Source organism: Neomonachus schauinslandi, chromosome 9, assembly GCF_002201575.2.
Source record: "Neomonachus schauinslandi chromosome 9, ASM220157v2, whole genome shotgun sequence".
NCBI classification, from domain to species: Eukaryota; Metazoa; Chordata; class Mammalia; order Carnivora; family Phocidae; genus Neomonachus; species Neomonachus schauinslandi.
This window is the reverse complement of record NC_058411.1, coordinates 39,115,041-39,127,262: the sequence shown is the minus strand read 5'-3', so window position 1 is coordinate 39,127,262 and position 12,222 is coordinate 39,115,041.

Genomic DNA, 12,222 nt, shown 5'->3' with positions numbered 1-12,222 from the left:
CCTTTAGCCAGCTTTGTTTTTTCAATCATCTCCAAATAGATACTCCATTTGAGTGAAACCAGTGACTGCCCTGTAGCCCAAGCCAGCAACAAAAAGAGGAACGCTAGATTTCAAAAGCAATAAAAGAAAACAAAGCCAGACAGAGAACAGGTCTGTTTCTTGGGACACATCAACCTTACACCACATTGCCGGAGTCACTTTTTATTGAAGATGACAAACAGATAAAATCCCTCCATAGCTGATGTAAGTAAAAGAAGTCTTTTGGTAAGAACAGCAGTGAAGAGAACTCAGGTCCAGGCTGGGACTGCTGGGCCAAGATTCCGTTGTGAGGAGGGAGTTGTGAACAGTCCCCTTGCCTCAGATATATAAGACTTGACGTGGTTTTGCTCCCAGGAGTCTGTGGGCTCTGAGTTTGGGTCAGGCTGCAGAGAGGCAGAGTTCCTCATCTTCAGAGCCCACAACTTCTTCTACTTCTTCATCACTCACTCAGTCACTCACTCACTAAACTCACTCACAATGAGGTAAAATGACAAATATGGCTCCCCGTTTGGTTTTGACCCTCCTCCTAATAGAAATTCACAATGCACATTAGCATATTGAAGTATTGAGAAGTCCCACAGAGAAGGAGCCTAACTTTGTTTGATCCAAAATGTCCCAACTTATCTAACCATGGACTTTTTGTGCCCTCAGAATAACTTACCATTTTAGGGGGCACTAGCACTGTGAACTGTGAGAAACATGTTCCTTTAAGTTAAACGAATGCATCTCTCATTCATTCATTCTTTCAACGAATAGTTACTGAGGCACAGTGTATGCCAGGCTCCAGTGAGTAAAACGGACACCTTCATGAAGCTTCTATTCTTTAAACAATGTTTGTCTTCCCCACATTAATAAAATAATCACACAGGTGAGGACATGGCTGAAACATCTGAAGACATATGAAGGCAGGTAGGAACCAGATGAACAGGGCGGAGGTACAAGGAGAACAATGTTCTAGGGAGAGGGAACACAGGGGCAGGTATCTGGCATTAGGAGGAAGCATGTGCTATTCAAGAAGCAGAGAGAGGGGGCGCCTGGGTGGCTGAGTCGGTTAAGCATCTGCCTTCCGCTCAGGTCCTGATCCCAGGGTCCTGGGATTGAATGTTGTGTCAGTCTCCCTGCTCTGTGGGGAGCCTGCTTCTCCCTCTCCCTCTGCCTCTCCCCCTGCTTGTACACTCTCGCTCTGTCAAATAAATAAATAAAATCTTAAAAAAAAAGAAAAAAAGAAGCAGAGCGAGAACTTTCTTCTTGTTTGAAATTGAAGTGGGTAGAGGCCAGATCATGTCAGGAAGCCGATAGGGAAAGGCCTTGTTTTGGCCCAAGGGTCGTTCTCAGTGCCACTAAAATCAGGCCACCTCTGTGCCACTCAGCACTTGCCAGGTCCGGGGTAGAGGCTATATCAGGCCACTGCAGAGCAGGCATTAATGCCCTCGTTTTCCAGAGGAGGGAACGAAGGTCGGAGAAGCATGTGACCTTCCCAAGAACATACAGCTACTCAGGTCAGAGTCAAAATTTAAACTCAAGTCTGTCTGAGTCCAAAGCCATGTCCTAAACTAACACCCACCCTTGAAGACAGCTGCCTGCTCTAAAGGACTGTGCCATCGTGCATCGCCTCCCCAGAGTCCCTGGTTCTTAAAAGCTTCTGTGCCCTGGGGAGGGCCCAGCCAGAGGATATGACACACACATGTCACAATCAGTGGTAGAAAGCATGGGAGTAGAACACCTAATGACACCTTTCAGGACTCCAAGTACAATAAGCACCAAAAGTGGGTATAATTTTCCACTTCCCGTTTTAAGATAGGCTGTACTCCCATGGACAGAAGGGAAGACCAGGGTGCTGTTTAGAAGTCTTGATTTTCCTGTGGTTCTGAGCTCTGAAAGGTGGCTTTGGCCTTCAAATGCTCCCAGGAGCTGAAGCTTGTGGCATCCCATGGACCTCCATGCCAGCGCTGCAGACCCCAAACCCCATCGGGGAAGCTCCAGGGCACTCAGAGAGAGGAGAGGGGTTGGGGATGTGAATATGGCCTGAGGAGACTCTTAGCTGCCAAAAAGTGCTTGAGGCTGGAGGGTGAGGAGACGAGGAGTTCATCTTAAGGCTTTTTAGAAGATCTAAGGCTTCATCTGAAGAGTAAAACCATGTCCTCAAAAAGCCTTAGGTCTTCGCTATTTCCTCTCTGGAATTTCTTAAATGTGCAGTGGCAGACAGGGCCAGAACCCCATGCTCCTGACATCTTCTACGTCATACGTGTGTGTGTGTGTATGAGTAATGCATGCTTGCATGTGCACACACTATGCTTTCCATCTGAGCACATTGCATCTGTATCAGCTATAACCCTAGCAGCCAGTTGAGTTCCAGGAATCCTGGAGTCTCTTATATCTAATAATGGTTCCAGTTGGAGATACCCCAATGAAATGTCATCTTTTGGTGCTCCCTTGGGCTAACCACATAAAACTCACTAGCCTACACAGGGAGAGAGTGGGAGACTCCAAAGGTGCAACTAATTCCTATAGATCCTACTTGCCCTTCAGAACATTACTGCCCAAAGAGTGACCTCTTTGTAGGGCACAGGCTTTCACAACAAATAGATCTGAATTTGATTCGTGGTCTTGCTATGTGATCCTGGGCAAGACATTCAGCCTCAGTTTCTGCATCTGTGAAATGGATTTAATACCTTCCTGCTGGGATTGTTGTAATGATTAAATGAGCACATATAAATCAGCTCACAATGTCCTGGATACATGGTAAGTCCTTAGTAAATGGTGATAATTATTTCCTCAGTGACTACTGAGCAGAAGAGATCAAGGCCTCAGATGGGTAAGCAGAAGGGATTTGCAAAGAAAACCTGCAGCAGTGTAATCTCTGGCTGTGGTGACCCCACCCGTGCCCACTCTGATCTCCAATTCGATCTAAGGGTCCCTGAATGGACTGAGAGGTGGCCTAGGTTCTCAGCCATCTCCCTGAGCCAGTGCGTGTCTTCAGAATTGAGGCCACACAGGGTAATAGATCAGGAATTATCTTCATAGCAGTTCTGCCTTCATCTTCTCTTGACTATTTGATCTTAAAAATAATTTACACTCCCTGAATCTCACTTTTCTCATTTGCAAAATGAGAATAATGATGATACCTCTCCCACAGGACATTTGTGCAGATTAATGAGATAATGTAGAAAGGTGCTTTAGGGTATAGTTATGTTTTATGATGGAGACAGAGAAATAATTGTTCATAAATTTGGCCTCTGCTGGAAAACTTCCAGTAACAATGAGTTCACAGAAAGGATCATATTGATCAGTTATAACTGTTTGAAGTTTTCCCTTTACATTAAAGTGGATGCCGGGTCTTCATCTCAACCCTGATGCGTGGACTTTGTAGCACAAGTCCCAGACTAAATCAGAATCTTTAAGGCTAAGAATTGGGCTTATCTAGTTAAAACCCCTTCAAGTGACTGAGGGACAGCCAAGACTGCTCACCACTGACCAGGGATCAAGAATGACCTGAGGTGGGGCAGAATTCTCTGGGGTTAACAATATGATCAAGTTCTATGGATGGCAATGACAGAAACCTACCTAGTCTGATTTAAACTCTACCCTTGGATAAGAGTTCGTCTGGGATTGGGAAAGATATATTAGGAAAGTCTCCAACTGACTTAGACCTTCTAGATTGATCCAACTTAACATCCAAATGACCAAATCTCAATGTATTCCTCTAATTGTCTCCCCCAGGTATCTCTCTAGCGTCTTGGTGGGGAGCTAGGAAAATGGTCACAGCAATGTTGGCTGAAGGGTTGGAGAGACTGAACACTATCAGGCTTAAGGGCAGTCAAACAGTGTACTTGGAACAAGGTGCAAAGTGAGTGAGGAGACTTCTCTACCATACCCACTTAACTGGTGCCGGTAAGTACTTGGACTAAAATGGACACATTCTAAAGCCATAAGAAACTTTAGCCATTGTTAGTTTGTAAGAGATTCATCTCATAGGCCAAGAAAATGTTTCACCATGTAATGTCTTTTGTACGGTAAGTTATTTAAAGTATAGAATACAAGCAATACAACGATACAGAAAACATTCAGACTTTTATTATAGCATTTTCCCCATTCTCTTCATCTTGGAACATATTTATATATTACATTGCCATTTCATATAAAAATTTTGTTATTCCCCCAAGCAGATTAGGAGCCCCTTCAGGGAAGGGATTCTGTCCTGTGCAACCTGATGTGGAATTCTGGGTGTTTGGTAAGTGCTCATCAAATACTTCATGAAACATTGACTAACATAAAGGACCTTGTCCTTTATGCTGCTAACCCTTGGTCCAAGATAGGGCTGGCTTGCTTGGAAAGCACCACCCCAGCGCCTGATGTCAGTCTGTGACAAAACATCCCTGGGAAGCCCCCAGAAGTTTGTCTGGCTGCTTTCTATTGCTGCCATCACTTGAGTGACATGTGGATCTTCAGAGACCAGTCCCATGGCGTTCACTTTCCCTTCCCCTTTTCTCACAGTGCACCATGCACACTGTTGGCTGAAGGATACATACTTTCAGTAGAGAACAGGTTAAGTTACACATAGGCATTGTCTTTTCTACTCACTGCACTGGGCACTGGTTTGGGGCAACGAGCCGTCTCCTGACTGCTACCATGGGTGGGATCCTTCTTAGCTCAAACCTTTGACTCCCAACCTGTCCTGATAATTTGTCTTGCTTGTGCCATTTGGTTCTGAGATCCCCAATTTCTGAAGGCAAAAGTAACTTCGGCCCAGGACTTGAATTTCTCTCCTTCTAACCACTAGAGCCCACCACCAACCAATCTCCGGAAGTGCTATCGTGGTGTAAGGCTTGAAATGAACTCGATATTATTTGCTGTTTTGACATCTTATAAAATCCAGAGGCCTTCCAGCAGCCTAACTGCAAGTTCCCCTCCCTGCACTCTTCATGTGGATAAGGTCTCTTAACCAAACAACCCTCCTTATCACGGGGACCAGGCACGCCACTTGCTTATCCTTGAGTAGCAGGTTTCAGTTCCCTGCCAACCCACAGAATTATTCAAAGATCATTTATTATTTATTTGAGAGAGAGAGAGAAAACATGAGCAGGACGAGGGGCAGAGGGAGAAGCAGGCTCCCCGCTGAGCAGGGAGCCCAATGCGGGGCTCGATCCCAGGACGCCGGGATCATGACCTGAGCGGAAGGCAGACGCTTAACCGACTGAGCCCCCCAGGTACCCCCCAGAACTATTCAAACAAGCCAATCACATCCTTCCTTGGAAGTCAGGTGGCACCTCACCCTCTTGATACTACAAAGCCTGCCTCCCACAGCCCCTGCTTGTTCACCCTGACCCTAAATGCAACCCCCATGTGGTCCTGTGTCGCATGGAGTGTCCTCTTCCAAGCTGAGTATGTACGACCAATAAGCTGCTGTTGATTTCATCTGTTCGGTGTCAGGTGTCACAGCCATCCCCATAATCCCAGGGCAGGAATCTTTCCCTTACTGATGGGGTGAAGCAGAGGCGATGAAAACAGCTACTCCCACACCCTCCCTGATGTGAATCCTGTGGCTATTAGTTCTTGTGCCTGTTTCTCGCACTGCTAAGACGCACCTGTTCCCTGCCGATTTTTGACTCCTTCTGGAGTGCCGCATGCTGCATTTCCCCAGTCTCGCCCACCTTTGGTTCTTCACACTTAGCAAGTTACCAGCTCTTACAATGCCAACTACAACATGGGAGGGATTCGGAAGCAACTTCTTCCAGTCAATGAAAAGTCATAATCAAATATTTCACTGTCTTTCTCCGGCAACATTAGTGTTCTCCACTCTTCAGTATTTTCCTACATCCATCCCACCACTCTGAGGTCATGCATACACAGTCTGAGAAATAAAGGGAGTTTCTGCTACAGAGACACAAATGTCAGATATACAGTAGTACACCTTTTTTAAAAAAAAAAACTCCACTACTCTGAATAAGAAGCCGCTTCATTTTTTCACTTTCTTACAACATGGAAGCTCATCAAAGTGAGATCATAGTAGACTGCACTATTAACTAACCAATCTACTTCTAACCCACATTTTCTGCAGTAGGCTTTCAGATGCCCTCAGGAGTATTGAAGGGAAAAAAACAAATACCTAAATGAAGTTACAGGTCAAATTGGGGGAAAGATAAAGCATATTTGAATGTCAAAGTGTTCATGGTCTGTTAAAAGTAGAACTTAAAAAAAGACAGATATGTGCCCCAATAGAAATATTCCTATAGAAAAGGCATCAAAAGATACAGTTAAGGAGTTAACAAAAGAAAAATTGCAAACTACTGATAGTTCCACCCAAAAGATCCAACCTCTCTAGCAAACAAGTACATGCAAATTAAAGTAAGACTAAGAGACTAATTTTTGCCTATCAAACTGGCAGTGAGGGGATTCTCCCACTTTGTGAGTCTTGGTGGAAGGCATCCCTTCCTATAGGAGGTGCAAACACCCGGGACTCTCCTTCCCAGCCCCTCGGTTTGGGCACTCAGATGTGGCGACCCGAGATTTTGTGTCCGTTGCTTGTCACGCCTAGCAGCTAGAAGAGAGCAGATCTCTTCCTGGCTGCCCCACAGCAATATCCAGCGTGCACGAGCCATCGGGGCAGCGGTACCAGCATGGTGTCTAACGTCCAGGCTCCATGTGGGCAGTGGCGGCCAGTGCAGGCTCGCGTCCCCCCTCAGTGGTAGTAGTGGAGGAGTCCTCGCCGCACTGGGTCATTGGCTAGACGTTGGCTGGGGCTCCAGCTGCCCAGCCTTCCTCCATTCCTGCCCATTACCTAAGCCTGAGGTTCTAGCCTTCCTGACACATCTGTGGGCTGCCCAACACCTTGCAATAAATTCCTGCAGTAGTTTCTGTTGTTTGACTGGTAGAGTAATATATACAGAATGCTCTCCAACCTAGTAATTTCACTTTCTGGATATAATAATTAGATATGTCCATTTAAGTAAAAGGATATCCTCCCGTACCCTGTTTAGAATAGCAAAAACATGGAAACAATCTGAATATAATCTCTCTACAATAGGGAATTGGTTAAATGGATTATAATACATCTATAGCATGGGACATTATATAGTAATTAAAAATCACGTTCTTAAAGAACATTAAAAGATGTGAAAATACTCAATATTAAGTTTATTTTTTTAAAAGATTTTATTTATTTGACACAGAGAGAGAGAGAGATCACAAACAAGGGGAGTGGCAGGCAGAGGGAGAAGGAGAAGCAGGCTTCCCACTGAACAGGGAGCACGATGTGGGGCTCGATCCCAGGACCCTGGGATTATGACCTGTGCCGAAGGCAGATGCTTAACAGCTGAGCCACCCAGGAGCCCCCTCAATACTAAGTTTAAAAAGCTAAGTGTTCAGTAAAAGTCCACTTTTTCACAAATAACCAAAATGTTAATGGTTTCTTTCTCTTGGATATGAGATTATCGGTAAGTTTTCTTTTCTTTGTATTTATTGGGTAATCTTTTTTTTTTAGGGGGGGCAGGAGGAGAGGGAAAGAGAATCTTAAGCAGACTCCAAGCCCAGCGCAGTGCCCTTTGCAGGGCTCCACACGGGGCTCAATCTCATAACCCTGAGATCATGACCTGAGATGAGATCAAGAGTCAGAGGCTTCACAGAGATCAAGGGTTGTTTGAACAACTGACCCACCCAGGCTCCCCTTTATTGGGTAACTTCTAATCCTCTATAATGAACATGTATTTTTGCTGATATAAAAAATGTAAACAAAAGCTAAATTAGAAAACAAAATAGATTTGTCTGAAATTGTCAAGTGGGTTAATTGTTCTTTTGTTTGGTTGTGTTCACCTTTTGCAGTTTGGTAATAGATATTCAACTGGAAAAGGATGGTGGAGAATTTAGCAAGCTTCTGAAGAGACCTAATGCCCCATTTTCTGTATGCTTTAGACTGAATGCATGAACCCCCCAAATTCATATATTGAAATCCTAAGCCCCAAAGTGATGGTCTTAGGAGGTGATTAGATCATGAGAGTAGAGCCCTTATGGGGTGGATTACTGCCCTTATAAAGGGGAACCCAGAGAGCTCCCTCATCCTTTTCACCATATGAGGAAACAGTGAGAAGGCAGCCATCTATGAATCAGGTAGCAGGCCTCACCAGACCCCTAATCTGTCGGCACCTTGATCTTGGACTTTCCAGTTTCCAGAACTGTGAGCAATAAATTTCTGTTGTTTATAAGTTACCCAGTCTATAGTGCTTTGTTACAACAGCCTGAACTGAGACACTATGTTTTTTTTCTTAGCTACCCAAAGAACCATCTCAATAAAACAATGGTTTTAATTTAAGAAACTTTTTTTTTTAAAGATTTATTTATTTATTTGAGAGAGAGAGTGCACACACGCATGTACACGCACATGCACGGGGGGGGGGGGCGGGCAGAGATGGTCTTAAGCAGACTCCCCGCTGAGCATGGAGCCTGACACAGGGCTCGATCTCACGATGACCCTGAGATCAGGACCTGAGCTGAAACCAAGAGCTGGACGCTTAACTGACTGTGCCACCCACGTGCCCCAGGAAACTTGGTTTAAAAAAAAAAAATAGCCTGGAATTCATTTGTCTGTTCAAGGCAGGAGGTCTGAATTGAATGGAAGATTAATGATAGGTGTATGGACTGATAGAGAGGCCCACAAAGGGAGTGTGGAGGGTCATAAAAGCAATACGAAGCTTAAAAACCTAGGGAACAGAAATATGGCCTCATTCTTCACTGAGAACATGTTAATTGTCTTTGCCTTATGCTGATGCTGCTCTTAATAACACTTACTACAATGGCAGGATGCTTTACAGTCTACGAAGGATTGTACCTCCCCATATATTATTATTAGGCTCATTTTACTAGAGAGAAAATTAAGCCCTAGAGAAGTTAAATGATTTATTAAATGTCTCATGTTATTTTGTGGCAGAACTGGTCCTACAAACCAGGTCTTTTGCTCTTGTGACTGTTCCTGGAGGTGGCACAGCAAAGGGATTGAAAGCTTGGGTTTTGGAGCCAGAGAAACCTGGGCCGGCACCTAACTCTGCCCCTAACTGCATGAACTCAGAGCAATTGCCTCGTCCTTCTCAGTCTCAGATTCCTCATCTCAGAGCAAGAGAAAAACACCTACTTTGGACAGTCTCTGTGAGAATAAAAGGTGGCTGTTACTACCCCACTATCTCCTTGACAAGCCTTATTTTCAGTCTCCCATGACCTACATCCTTGTTTTGGGTCGAATTGTGTCCTCCCCAAATTCATATGTTGAAATCCTAACCCTTAGGACTGCAAAATATGACCTTATTTGGAAATGGGGTCTTTGCAAATGTAATGAGTCATTGAGGTCATGCTGAAGTAGGATGGGCCCCAATATGACTGGTGTCCTCAACAAGAGGAGGAATTTGGGGCACCTGGGTGGCTCAGTCGTTTAAGCATCCGCCTTCGGCTCAGGTCACGATCTCAGGGTCCCGTGTTGGGCTCCGTGCTCAGTGGGGAGCCTGCTTCTCCCTCTCCCTTTGCTGCTCCCCCTGCTTGTGCTCTCTCTCTCTCAAATAAATAAATAAATAAATCTTTAAAAGAGGGGAGGGAGGAATTTGGAGACAGATACACACAGGGAGAATGCCACAAACCAAGGTATCAAAAGCTAGGAGAGAGGCCAAGAACAGATCGCTCCCTAGTGCCTTCAGAGGGAGCGTGGCCCTGCCAATACCTTGATTTTGGACTCTGGCCCCCAAACTGTAAGACAGTAAGTTTTGGCTGTTTGAGCCAGCCAGATTGTGGCACTTTGTTCCGGTAGCCCCGGGGCACTCAAACAATCTTCAACCGACCATGGCGCTGGGAAATATGTGTTGGTACCTATTCCCAGTCTCATTGAGGGTTGTTTTGTTTTGTTTTTCACCATCGCTGAATAGCAGTCAGCTTCTCTCTGTGATGCTTGCATCCAAGTTCATTCATCAGATAGAGGTCATCAAAAGGGAAATCTGTGAATGCTGGAGAAGTCCAGATCCTAGGTTTAAAAAACAATTAGTCTGATTGTAAAAGTCTCATTAAAAATATACCTTAACCATAACTGAGTTTAAAGTTGCCATTTACACTTTAACCATCTACCTGTTAGAGTGGGCTCTCCCTTCAAGCCATACTTAATTCTGGAGCAATAATTCCCAACTTAGAATCCCTGGGGATGAAGCTCAGGGAACTGTATTTTTAAAAAGATTTCCAAGTGATTTTGACACGCAATTGGATTTCTGTACTAAAATGCCATTACTGATGGGAGATTTGAAAATATCTCCTAATAGCGGTAAGAAGCAAATTAAGATCCTAAAGAAGTAAAGTATATGCCCTAGCTTCCTGTTGCTGCTGTAACAAATTACCATAAACTCAGTGGCTTCAAACAACATAAATGTATTATTTTACCATTCCGGAGATCAGAAATAATAAGATCTGCCTGTAGGGCCATGTTCCTTCTGGAAGCTCTAGGGAGGAGTCAGTTTCCTTGCCGTTTGCATCTTCTGGAGATCACCTAACTCCTTGGCTTGTGACCCTTTCTTCATATCATTCTGACCTTTGCTTCCATCATCACATCTTCTTCTCTGACTCTGCTCCTCCTGATTCACTCCTGTAAGAACACTTGTGATTACACTGCACCTCAGGTAATCCATGATAATCTTCCCACCTCAATATCCTTCACTGAATAACATCTGCAAAGTTCCTTTTGCTACGTAAGGTAACACAGTTGCAGGTTCCAGGGATTAGAGGTGAACATTTGGTGGGGCCATTATTCTGTTCACCATACTGTAAGAATATTTGCTTTAATGTATATATATATACATATATGTATAATATAAATGGGGGGAGGAATATATATATATGTGTGTATATATATAAATAAATGTATATACATAGAGATAATTAAAGGAGAATTATTACTGTAAAATGTTAATGGGCCACACCCTCCCTATTTACAACTCTGGACTCTTTAGACCTATCTACGTTCTGATTTTCAATTAAGAAAATTGTAAGTATGGATGCCTGAGTGGCTCGGTTGTTAAGCGTCTGCCTTTGGCTCAGGTCACGGTCCCAGGGTCCTAGGATCAAGCCCCGCATCGGGCTCCCTGCTCAGCGGAAAGCCTGCTTCCTCCTCTCCCACTCCCCCTGCTTGCATTCCCTCTCTCGCTGTGTCTCTCTGTGTCAAATAAATAAATAAATAAAATCTTAAAAAGAAAAAATATAAGTAACGAGGCACCTGAGTGGCTCAGATGATTAACTGTCTGCTTTTGGCTCTCCGGGTCCTGGGATCCAGCCCTGAGTAGAGCTTCCTGCTCAGTGGGAAGCCTGCTTCTCCCTCTGTCTCTGTCTCTCTCCCCTGCTCATGCTCTCTCTCTCTCTCTGTCTCAAATGAATAAATTTTTAAAAAAATCTTTAAAAAGAACAAAAGAAAATTATAAGTAACAAATCTGGAATAAACTTGCTAGGATTTGAATGTCTTTGGAAAAGAAGAGAATATAATCTCTTTCAGTCCATTTTAGTTTCCAAATTATAGACGCCCCTGGGTTTGGGACATTACAGGATTTCTCTAACTACTTCAAAAGATGTTAACTTTTCAAAAATGTATCAAGATGAAACTTATTTTTATTTACCATAACTTTAAATAAATATACCATATATATTTAGGGATATGTTTTTGGATGTTAACAAACCCTACAATGACTTCCAACTGTGTGCATAATGTTAAACCTCCGTGATCACTGCCTTCCATAAATCATTGGCCATGTGATTCAATCTCCAGCCATCCCCCACCCCTTCCCAGAGGTTGGGTTAATATCACCCACTTCAAAACCCCAAACCTCTGGTCACATGATTGGTCTTTCTGGCATGGGCAGCTTCTATCCTGAGTCATCACGTTTGTTTAAATTATCAAAGGTCCCACTGTTAGTCAACTCATTAACATAAACCATCAGGGAACATGCTGAATAACAAAGATACTCCTATCACTTGGGACAGTCCAAGGTTTTAAAGGCTACTTCCCAGGAACTAGGGAGAAAGGCCAAATTCTTTATTACACAGGTTGTGAACTAAAATACCTACACATGGTCTTTGCTCACAACATGGTAGTATGGTTTCAAGGGCAAATGTTCTGAAAGAGAGAGAACCCATAAGGAAACCATATTGCCTTGTATGACCTAGCCTTGGAAATAA